The sequence below is a fragment of the Tamandua tetradactyla genome, chromosome 3 (assembly GCF_023851605.1).
Source record: "Tamandua tetradactyla isolate mTamTet1 chromosome 3, mTamTet1.pri, whole genome shotgun sequence".
Classification (NCBI taxonomy): domain Eukaryota; kingdom Metazoa; phylum Chordata; class Mammalia; order Pilosa; family Myrmecophagidae; genus Tamandua; species Tamandua tetradactyla.
Window position 1 is genome coordinate 58683487 of NC_135329.1, and position 12578 is coordinate 58696064.

At 39.4% G+C, this 12578-nt stretch overlaps 1 long non-coding RNA gene across 1 annotated transcript in view; it reads left to right on the top strand.

Annotated features, from left to right (window-relative positions):
* LOC143677343 (uncharacterized) overlaps window positions 1-12179 on the top strand; it is a 28382-nt gene extending 16203 nt beyond the window's left edge. The window contains exon 5 of the long non-coding RNA XR_013172514.1: window positions 11989-12179. This is a non-coding gene — a long non-coding RNA (uncharacterized LOC143677343). The remainder of the gene's footprint in view (window positions 1-11988) is intronic.
* Window positions 12180-12578: the final 399 nt, after the last annotated feature.

Genomic DNA, 12578 nt, shown 5'->3' on the forward strand with positions numbered 1-12578 from the left:
TATGATTTCATATGGCCTCTGATTATGCCACTTACTTCCCTTTGGGGGAGGGCATCTGACCCAGTCAGAAACATTGAAACCTTCTTAGGCCTGAGATTCTCAAGTGGGTATGACAGAGGACAGAGTAGCTATGTCTAAAGGAGACCATATATGAGGTCCATCCTCTGGGACCCCTAACCACTGAAAGCCAAATTATTCAAGGCAAAATGTCCATCTCAACTATATAGTGAGGGATAACAGACTATAATTGAATATTGTTTCTCCTTAAACCTCTCATCTAACTCTGGCTGAAGGCCATCTTTCCTGCCCTGGTCACCCAGTACCACTCAAACCTCTTGGGGCTCCTTTGCCTCTTAGTCTTCACAAAGGTTTTTCCATGTGACAAGAAGACATTCTCTTCCAGCTCCAGGCTCATATGCCTTCATCAGGTATACTGGTGAAGGAGAGTTCATTTCAGCCAAGTTCCTATGTTTGTGTTCTAACCCCACCCCTACTGGCCATGTGACCTTGCTGGTGTCATTTAACCTCTCCTTGCTCCACTCCCTTTGTGCTGGTTTGAAAGGAAGTATGCCCCCTAAGAAAAGCCATGTTTTAATATAAATCCCATTTCATAAAGGTAGAATAATCTCTATTCAATGCTGTGTGTTTGAAACTGTAATGAGATCATCTCACTGGATGATGTGATTTAGTTAAGAATGGTTGTTAAACTGGATTAGGGGATGACATGTCTCCACCCATTTGAGTGGGTCTTGATTAGTTTCTGAAGTCCTATAAAAGAGGAAACATTTTGGAAAATGAGAGATTCAGAGAGAGCAGAGAATGCTGCAGCGCCACGAAGCAGAGAGTCTACCAGCCAGCCACCTTTGGAGATGAAGAGGGAAAATGCCTCCTGGGGAGCTTCATGAAACCAGAAGCCCAGAGAGAAAGCTAGCAGATGATGCCGTATTTGCCTTGTGCCCTTCCAGCCGAGAGAGAAGCCCTGACTGTTTACCATGTGCCTTCTCATTTGAGAGAGAAACCCTGAACTTCATCAGCCTTCTTGAACCAAGGTTTCTCTCCCTGGATGTCTTTGATTGGACATTTCTATAGAGTTGCTTTAATTGGGACATTTTCTCGGCCTTAGAACTGTAAATTAGCAAATCATTAAATTCCCCCTTTTAAAAACCATTCCATTTCTGGTATATTGCATTCCAGCAGCTAGCAAACTAGAACACCCTTGATCTGTAAAATAGGACTATCCACCTCATGTGTTTACTTGAGAGGATATAATAGGTTAACACAGATGAGACACTTAGAACAGAGAGTGCCACAGAATAAGACCAAGTGAATGCTCAATATTATTATTACACTTCACATCATAGCTTTCTGACACTAGGTGATGACCCTGATTTATTTATTTGGAGCATGTGATACTACATCATAACACACTTCATGTTCATGGATGATTGCCATTTACAAATCTGTCTCTTCCTAAGTGATATAAGCAAGTGGATGGCAAAAAGTGGATTCTGCCTCAGTTTTATAGTCACAAAAAGTAGGATGGTTCCTGACATCATAGTATGTAGTCAAAATTCAGTTGTTGAATCCATGAATGAATCTCCAAAAAAACTGATCTTTACATAGCCATTCTTAGCAGAATGTGACTCTGATTTCACACCTGGAGCTACCAAGGGTTGAACCTGGTCCATTCTTCCTTCATTTTACTTTGTCTGAACCCAGTAAATATTACTTTGAGGATACTTATCACCTCCATATGCTTGCCATCACAGCTGCTGGAAAAAAGTTAGGATCATGGCCTCACAGAAAAGCACTGAGGCTCAGGGCCTGCATGGTAAACCTGTCTTTGTGCTCAGGCAAGAGTCCAAACCATGGTACTTCTAGGCTTGCACGTCTGCTTTGGTTCTGGATGCCATTTAGAAAAAAGCTGCATAAATCTTGGAAAATCCTTGAGGAAGAATTTAAAAAGTTTGTTGGATGGTTAGGTAGCCTGATAACTAGAAGGAAAATGAAAAGTATCTTTTGGAGGAGGAGAATGTTTGTATGACTCTAGAGGGCAAAATAGAGAAAAGTGACTGGAAAAACAATAGAACGATAAAAGATCTGTGTTTATGCAGAAATGAAACAAAACTGTCTCAGTAGCCCTTTCTCTTCAGACCTTTGCATCACCTTGCCTCCTCTCATCTTGCAGTGAGAATATGTGGGTTTCCTGAAAGCACAGGATCGATTACCCCCTGCTAACCATCCACTTACCTTTCCAAATTTAGAGTTCAGGAATTACTTCCTTGTTGAAGCATTCTCTGATCCTACCACTGGTAGAGTTTCTGACTCCTGCTCATTTCTCCCTTATCAAGAAATACCTTTTCTGTAACTCTGAATGCACTCGATTGCACTTAATTGTGGTGATCAATTGCAAAAATATCCACACATTCTTTTGCTCACCAAGCCATAATAACGTTACTCTGAACTCCTTCCATCAGGAGTAAGGGTCTTTCTCTACACCTAACTTGGATTGACTTTATGATTGTTTTGGACAATTGTACAGTAATAAGCAGAAATTTGAACAGAATTACATTTGGAGATTGGCCCTCTTGCTGCGCTACAACCTCCAAGAATCCACAGGAATGAGCCTAGTCCAGAGTACGGGATGTTGAGTGACCATGTAGAGAGGAGTCAGTTGTTGCTGTCAAGTTAATTTTATACCAGTCAGTCATCATGTGACCTAGCAACTAATTGAGGACATGTGTGCAGCCACCTAGAGTTGCTGTTCCTATTGGTGTCCCAGCCCTGACAAGGTGCTCATGTTCAAGCCTGGTCATGGAACAAAGACATTGCTTAAGAAAAAACTATTTTCACATAGTCTTGTACAAAGGTGTGTTGAGAAATTTTAAATGTCTTTGACCTTCATTCAATTCTGCTATAAATGCTGTTCTATGTGGGTGGGACAATACCCTAAAAACAGTAAGATTTATATTCCAAAAAAGCAGAGGGTTATGCCAACAATTATTCCTTTCATTCACAGTTTCTCATATTGTCAGTTTTGGGATTCTTCTGGTTTGGTACAGTTCACCTGATCTAAACTGGGCATGGTCATATGTCTGAATCAGAACACTCAACATGAGCTTGCTATTTCAGATCTCTTTCTGCAGCTGGAGCCCTGAGGCACAGTAGTCAAGTTGTGGCTGCTTAGGGCAAAAGAATGCCAGCTTTGGGACATGTAGGGTGGTTACTGTGACTGGGAAAGAGATGGTTTCCTGGGGTTTGGGGATCATTCTGATCTGTGCGGACAGGTGAATTCCTAAGGCCATGTTCTCAAGTCCAGTATAATATGCGTGATAAGAAAAGACAAGGAAGGACGTTATATTTTCTTCTCAAACTATTCTTTCATATTGTCAACTAGCCTAAACTCTGAATGTGCAAAGACTGAGAAGAGTGTGTTTTGTTTGTTTTGTTGTGTTTGATACCCAAACTCAGGGGTATGAAAATGAGGCCAGGACCATCTGATAGTTGAGGAAAGACTCTGGCCTGAGAGATGGAGAACAAAATACTCATTTAATAGAGGGAGAGAAGGAAATGTGTATAGGCATCAGCTGTCTCTAGCTTTCTGCAGAACAGGTCTTGGAGCTGAATCCTTATCTGCATCCCCAGTGCTCCTGCCTAATCCCAACGGAGTGCATCCATCAATGTCCTTACCTTACCGAGGCCCTTTCATGGTCTCTATGTGTTCTTCCTTTGGCACTCTTTTCTCCACATCACAGACATTGTTTTTAATGTAATATATATATATATATACAATGGACTACCAAGCAGCTGCAAGAAAGAATGAAGTTTTGAGGCATGCAATTAAGTGTATGAACCTTAGGGACTATATGTTGAATGAAGTGTCAGAAACAAAAAGATAATATATTATCATCCTCACTCACATGGACTAACTGTAATTTAAAAACTCAGTTAACTGAAGTTGAGAGCATCGGTTATCCAGATGTGTCCCATTGTAAAGGGTCCTTGATTGTAAGCTCTTACATCAGTCACATTTATTCAGGAATGGTAATTATTATTTATAAATTCTGAGATATTGAGCAGTTTGTATATAACCTGGTCATTCCCAGAAATTGGGGTATTTATGTGACACCTGAGATGCAAATTAGAGTTCTGAAGCTACAAAAGTCAGAACTACCTCATAAAGGAGCTGTTTAAAAGTTGAAAAATGGATCAGACTTTGAGTAGTGGCATGAATGAAGCTGATCTGGATAGGACAAGGATAGATCAAAATATAGGGTAAAGGATGACATGATCCATATCTTAAAACTTCAACTTCTGTGTGTGGCCAAGGAAAGAGATGTTTATTTGGTGCAAAATTTATATTTTGGGTAGTGCATTGCCTAACTTAACTTGTATAGTCAGTTTAGTTGAACACCGTAAGTACATGGAATCTTGAAAAGTCATGAGACCTTGTTGATTTGTCCAGGTTAGTGTGATGCACTGATATATCACTGAGTAATTTGGGCAGTGAATAAAGAAATATTTGTAAAGTCCTGTTGGGGGACTGGGGATAAAGGAGGAAATATTCAACTTCTCCATTTGGAGAATTTCTAATATTCTTGAAAGCAGTGGGTAAGCCACATCAATAGGATGAGCCCTCAATCTTGGGGCTCTCCTAAATGAGACTTATTTCTACAAAGGATAGGCTAAGCCTATTTAAAATTATGCCTGAGAATCACACCCAGATAACCTCTTTCGTTGCTCAGATGTGGCTTTTTCTTTCTAAGCCAACTGAGCAGATGAACTCACTGTCCTTCCCCCAACATGACTCCCAGGGATGTAAATCTCCCTGTCATCATGGGACAGAACTGGTTGAGCTGGGACCCGGCATCATGAGACTGAGAAAGTCTTATTGGCCAAAAGTGGAAAGAGAGAAAAGAGACAAAATAAAGTTCCTGTGGCTGATAGATTTCAAGCAGAGTTGAGTGGTTTTACTGGAGGTTATTCTTATGCATTATATAAATATCCCTTTTTGGTTTTTGATGTTTGTGTTGTATTGGAGTGGCAGGAGTAGTTGAAGCTGTTGAGCTGTTGTGCTATGGTCCAGTAGCCTTGATTCTTGAAGAAGATTGTTAAAAATATGACTTATACAGTATGACTGTGTGATTGTGAAAACTTAGTGTCTGATGCTCCTTTTGTTCAGTGTATGGACATATGAGTAAAATACTTGGATAACAAATAAATAAATAATAGGGAGGATAAAGAGTAAAATAAATTGGGTAGATGGAAATACTAGTGGTCAATGAGAGGGAGGGGTAAAGAGTATGGGATATATGAGTTTTATTTTAATTTCTTGTTCTGGAGTGGTACAAATGTTCTAAAAATGATCATGGTAATGAATACATAACCATATGATGATGTGAATTACTGATTTTACACCACATATGGACTATATGTATGTAAAGATTTGTCAATAAAATGTTTAAAAAGAAATCATGCTGGATTTTGTCAGATGCCTTTTCTGTGTAAATCAAGATGGTCATTTGTGTTTTCTCCTTTGGTTTGATACTGTGAAGTGCTATATTAATTGATTTTTTTGTGTTGAGATGCTCTTCATACCTGGGATAAAATACCTTGGTCATGGTGTATAATTATTTTAATGTGCTGTGGGTTTTGCTTTTCTGTATTTTTGCATCTTTATTTGCCTGGTTTGAAACTGTTGAGTGTCCCAAAAAAGCCATGCTCTTTTGATCTAATCTTATAGAGAAGAGTGATTGTAGGGGGGACCTTTGATTAGGTTGTTTCCATGGAAATATGATCCACAAATTTTGGGGTGGGATCTTTTGATTAGGTTGTTTCAATGGGGATGTGACCAACTCAATAATGTGTGGGATCTTTGATTAGGTTATTCCCATGGTCAGGTGACCTGCCCATTCAAAGTGTGCATTAAGTCAGCTAACTGGAGTCCTTTAACAGAGGAGCACTTTGTAGAAGACAGAGAAGTTTGGAGGTCCAGACAAAATTTCCCCAGGAAATGCTAATCAAGGACTCACAGAAACAGCCAGTACCTGGACAGAGCCAATGGAAACTTAATGGTTGAAATCCAAAGCGTGTCCCAGAGAAGCAAGTAGAGGACACACCGATGTTTAGAGAGAGAAGTCCCATAGGAAGCTGAAAGGAATGAGCCAGGATCAAGGAACAGCAGGCACCCTTCATGTCCCTTCCCATGACAAAAGTGTCCCAAACGTCATCTGCCTTTCTTTAGAGTCTAGGTATCATCTTGTTGATGCTGTAGTTCAGACAATTCCTAGCCTTAGACTGTAAAATTGTAACCCAATAAATTTCCTTTGTAAAAGACAATTCATTTCTGATATCTTGCATTCTGGCAGTTTTAGCAAACTGAGGTACAATTCCTTAGATAAATTGGTCTGTAGTTGTCTTTGTACTATCATTGTATGATGTTGGAATGGGAGTGATGTTGGATTACTAGAATGAGCTACATAGTGTCATGGGTAGGGACATGTGTCAACTTGGCAAAGTTGTGTACCTGTTTATCTGGTTGGGCGAGTGCTGGCCTGTCTTTTGCTATGAGGACATTTCATAGAATTAGATCATGATCACGTCAGCTGCATCCACAGCTGATTCCATTTATAATCAGCCAAAGGGGAGTGTCTTCTACAATGAATGATGCTGAATCTAATCACAGGAAGCCTTTTAAGGAGGATTCACAGGAGACAGGTTTCATTCTTGCTTTGGCTGGTGAGCCTCTCCTGTGGAGTTCATCCAGACCCTCCATCAGAGTCGTCAGCTTCACAGCTTCCCCTGCGGATTTTGGACTCTGCATTCCTGCGGTCATGTGAGGCACTTTTATAAATTTTATATTTGCAAGTGTTCCTGTTGATTCTGTTTCTCTAGAGAACCCTAACTAATACACATAGTATTCCCTCATCTTCAGTTTTTTTTTTTTTTTTTTTAAGGAAAGACAGAGAGAAGGAAGGAAGGATAGAAGGAAGAAAGGGAAACATCTTTAAACATTTTCTTGTTTTTATTGTATTTTGTTTTTCCGTTTTTTGTTACATGGGCTGGGGCCGGGAATCGAACCGAGGTCCTCCGGCATAGCAGGCAAGCACTTTGCCCGCTGAGCCACCGCGGCCCGCCCCCATCTTCAGTTTTGTGGGAGCGTTTAAGAAGGACTGGTACTAATTCTTCTCAGAACGATTCATAGAATTCACCAGTGAATCCCTTGGCTTCTGGTTTTACTCATTAGGAGAATTTTAATGATATTCTTAATCTAGTATGATTGCTTTGTTAAGATCTATTCCTTTTAGAGTCATCATAGGTTGTTCATATTTTTCTAGGAAGTTTTCCATTTAATCAAAATTGCCTAGTCTCATGGCATACAGTTGATCATATTATCCTCTTCTGATCATTTTTATTTCTATGGTATCAGTAGCACTGTAGGCCCTCACAGTTCTGATTTTATTTAGTTGCATCACCTATTTTTCTTTGTCAGTCTAGCTAGGGGTGCATCAATTTTATTGATCTATTTCTCTGTACTGTGTTACCCGTGTTTGCTTTGTATATTGGAGTAACATGATCAGGCACCATAAATGTTTGTGATTGTCATTTCTTCTGCTTTTGTTGATACTCTATTTTTTAATTCTAGATTTCAATTATTTCTGCTCTAATATCTGTTATTTGTTTTCCTTATGTTCACTTTTGGGTTAGTTTGCTGTACTTTTTTTGGTTCCTCCAGGTGTACAGTTAGGTCTTTGATTTCAGCTCTTTCTTCTTTTAATGTAGGTGTTTAGGCAATACATTTCCTTCTCATCATTGCCTTTGCATGTTTTTTCTTTTTGTATTTTGGCGTGCATGGTCCAGAAATTGAACCCAGGTCTCCCGCATGGCAGGCAAGCATTCTACTGCTGAGCCACCCATGCACCCCCTTTGCATATGTTTTGACATGTTCTCATTTCCATTCATTTCAAGATATTTACTGACTTCTCTAGTAATTTCTTCTTTGATCTACTGATTGCTTGAATGTGTTTTTTAACCTCCATATATTTGTGAATTTTCCAGTCTTTCTGTTGTTGTTTACGTCTACATTCCAATATGGTCAGGGAATGTGCTTTGTATATTTTCAAATTTTTAAGTCTGTTGAGATCTGTTTTGTGTCCCATCATGTGGTTTGTCCTGGAGAATGACCCATACTTGCCAAGAATGTATATCTGGCTGTTGTGGGATGCAATATTCTGTATATATCTATTAGGTATAGTTTATTTATTGTATTATTCAAGTTATCAGTTTCCTTTTGGATCTTCTGTCTAGATGTTCTGTCTAATGATAAGAGTGGTGTACTAAGTCTCAAAATATTAGGATAGAGACATCATTTCTTCATACTGTGTCCCGTGTTTGCCTCATATATGGGGGCAACTTGATTAGGTGCATAAATGTTTATGATTGTTATTTCTTCTTCCTGGATTGCCTTCTTAAATAATATATAGTGTCACTCTTTGACTCTTAATATTTTTTGTTTTTGAAGTCTATTTGGCCTCATTTGTTGTAGCCACTGCTGATCTATGTGGTCACTTCTTGCATAAAATAACTTTTTCCACCCATTTCACTTTCAACCTATTGGTGACCACTGGTCTAAAGCGAGTCTCTTGTAGATAACATATAGATGGATCATATCTTTCTATCTATTCCACCAGTATATTTCTTTTGAATGAGGAGTTTAATACCTTCACATTCAGTGTTATTACTGTAAAACACTACATTATTCAACCATTTTATTTTGGGATTTTTATGTCCTATATTATTTTTGTCTCATTTTTTACCATTTTATTTACACATATTGACATTCTTCATTTCTACCCTCTCCTCCAAACCTCTTTCTCTTGTCTTTTCCTTTCATCCTCATAGCACTCCCTTTATATCTTCTGTTCTCTTATTAACAAACCGTCACTGTTCCTGGTAATCTGTAAATATTTTAAGCTCTCCTTCATACTACAAGGGCCATTTTCCAGATAAAGAATTCTTGACTTCAGTTTTTCCTTTTCAGTGTCTTAAATATATCATACCATGGCCTTCTTACCTCCATGCTTTCTGATGAGAAATTGGAACTTAAGCTTATTGTAGTTCCCATGTAAATCATTAGTCACTTGCTTTTGCTGCTGTCAGAATTCTCTTTGTTTTTGGCATCTGACTTATCATTAGTAGATGTCTTGGCATAAGTATATTCAGCTTTATTCTGTCTAGAGTATCGTGCACTTCTTGGAACTGTATATTGATGTCTTTCATAAGAGTTGGGTAATTTTCAACTATTACTTCCTCAAATAATCTTCCTGTCCGATTTGTCCTTCCATCTCTTTAGGTGCAGCCATTACACATATACTTGCATGCTTCATGTCTTCATTCAAGTCCCTGAGACCCTGCACCATTCTTTCAATTCTTTTCCCATCTGTTCTTATCTCTGTAAGATTTCATATTACTAGCCTCTATTTCACTGAGCCTTTCTTCTGCATCTTCACAGGTGCGATTGTATGCCTCTATTTTATCTTTATCTCTTCTAATGTGCTGTTCATTCCCATAAGTTCTGTTATTTTTTGCATGCTTTTAAATTCTTCTTTATGTCATCCAATGTCTTCTTTATATCTTGTATCTCATTTGCCACATTTTCTTCATCTCCTTGAGTTGATTTAGATTTGTTTGGACATCTATACTTAGTTGTTTCAACTCTTATATCTTGGCTGAACTTCAGGTTTTTCCTTTAACTGGGCCATATATTCCTGTTTCTTGGTATGGCTTGGAATTTTAGGCAGATATTTAGACATGCGATTTTCTTTAGAGTCACTCTTGGGGTCACTTCTGTCCTGCTTAGGGTTTTCATGTTGATAGGATTTGTGCTATAGCTCTTCTATGACACTTGGTTCAACTTATTCTATACTTTTAGAATAGATTCTAACTAAACAGGTTTTTCAACACTTAATCATATCATCCTTGGTATGAATATATGATATGTTTGTTTTCTGATTGCACTATTTGGACAATAGTTTCACACCCATGACAAAACTACCTTTTCCCTTTACTCTTGTGGGAGCATTAATCTGTTCTGTTTGTTTGTGATTTGCCTCTATATGTTTTTTACACTGTTCTTATTATCCTAATCTATATTTACCTGGAGGGCTAATTCTGTGAGACAGGGCCTATGAAAGTCAGTTTCCCAAGTCAAAACAGGCCCAGAATGCATGAAGGCATTGTAGATTTAGTTCCAGTATTCCCTGGGATGAGACACAGATGGCCGGCAATCTTCTTTAGGACATCTCCCTGAATCTTTGCTTTCTTGTCATGTTCAGCATATGGTGCTTTTCAGCCAATTCTTCCCCACAGTTCTAAGTTGATTCTGTGCATTTAATTCATGGCTGACTCCACACCTGCCAGGTACATGGATGAGACAGGTGTTACTAGCTGCTTTTGACTGGGGAAGGTTTAACTTTGTAGCTCAGTTCCGTGACCCTGGGATCTGAATTTTCTAAGCAACAGCTTTGACTTGTACTGGGCATTGGCATCCCCCCTTTACTTGGAGAAGAGCATCCCTTCATCAACCCCCTATCCCAAGAAGTTACTACATCTCTCATTTAGCCCCACATTCACCTCTGCCAGAGGAGGGGTTGAAACCAAGGCTGCTAGCTGCTTTCTATCTTGCTGGTGAAAGTTGTAGCTGTTCTAAGAACTGGAGTCCAGCACCATGAATTCTTTAATCAAAAACCAAAGTCAGTGCCCCACTCTGTCTCCCCATTTTCTTGTGAAGAGTCATCCTTCAGCAAACTGATCAGTGCCACCTCAAAAGTTTGCCATGTCTCTCAATCTGCCCTATTTCTTCCCCCGCCAGGAGCAGGGTTGCAACAGAATCTACTGGTTGATTTCTGTCCTGGGTGTGTTGCAAATTTAGCTGTGCTTAGAGATGGTACTCATCATCCTTCAGCAAACTGATCAGTGCCACCCGAAAAGTTTGCCATGTCTCTCAATCTGCCCTATTTCTTCCCCCGCCAGGAGCAGGGTTGCAACAGAATCTACTGGTTGATTTCTGTCCTGGGTGTGTTGCAAATTTAGCTGTGCTTAGAGATGGTACTCATTAGTTCAAATTTATTAATATAAAGCTGCAATCAGTGCCCAACTCTATTTCCCTTACCAACCTATACCTGGGACAGAAGCCACTTTATCTAACCCAGGAATTGCTCCTGAGTGAGCTGCCATACCCATGTGGAATGGCACCAGCCTGTACACCATGGAGGGAACTACTCCCGGCTCCTCACCGTAATTTGTCTATCTCTTCTTCCACTGTTCCCTTAACTGTGTAAAGTGATCTTCTTGTCTCCAGATCCACTCGACTCCAACAGTTGTTTCAAATAGTTCCTGATTATTTACACTGCCCTTGGGGATAAACGGAGTCTTAGAAGTCCATACTGCATCATCTTAGGGACACTTTCATATCATTTTATTTATTTGTTTGTTTGTTTTACATGGGCAGACACGATCTCTGGCACAACAGGTGAGAACTCTGCCACTGAGCCACCATTGCACCACCCTCATGTCATTTTACAGATAACTTGTTTTTAACATTTCAAATAAACTCATATTTAATGACCTGTGCAGTCAATAATGCGGGGTCTGGCAAGTAGGAATCAAGGTAAAATTCCATGTTTATGATTGTGTTTAGGATCATTTTTTTTTACTAATATCCATTCTTTAAAATGTATTTTTATTGACAAATCTTCACACACATACAGTCTATACATGGTGTACAATCCATGGCTCACAATGCCATCACATATTTGTATATTCATCACCATGATCATTTGTAGAACATTTGCATCACTCCAGAAAAAGGAAAAAAAACTCATACATCTCAAACCCTTACCCCGCCCTCTCATTGACCACCAATATTTCAATCTACCCAAATTATTTTACCCCTTATCCCATTTATTTATTAATTTATTATTTTGGCAGGGACAGGCTCCAGAAATTAAACCTGGGTCTTCAGTATAGCAGGTGAGAATTCTGCCCACTGAGTCACCATTGTACCACCCAGAAAAACCTCCAGGAGGACCTCCTCTGGGCAGTGAGTTCAATTGCTGCGCTAGACTGGGGGGAGGTCCCATATCTAGTCAAAGCTGACCAAGGAGATTTTTATGCTTTCGGCAAGTGGAGGCCTGGGAATTGAACCTGGGCTTCCCACATGGTGAGAAAGAATTCTACCACTGTGCTACTCATGCTCCTCCCCTACTTCTATTTATTTATTCGTTTGTATTTTTTTATTTTTTTATTTTTTACATGGGGCAAGCACCGGAAATCAAACCCGGGTCTCCAGCATGGCAGGCAAGAACTCTGCCACTGCGCCACCATTGCCTGCCTTCTATTTTTAATCCATAATTTTCTACGCATCTGTCCAGACCATGGATAAAAGGAATATCAGACACAAGGTTTTCACAATCACGCACTCACATTGTAAAAGCTATATCATTATACAATTGTCTTCAAGGATCAAGGCTACTGGGACACAGCACAAAAGGTTTGGGGACTCCCCTCTAGCCAATCCA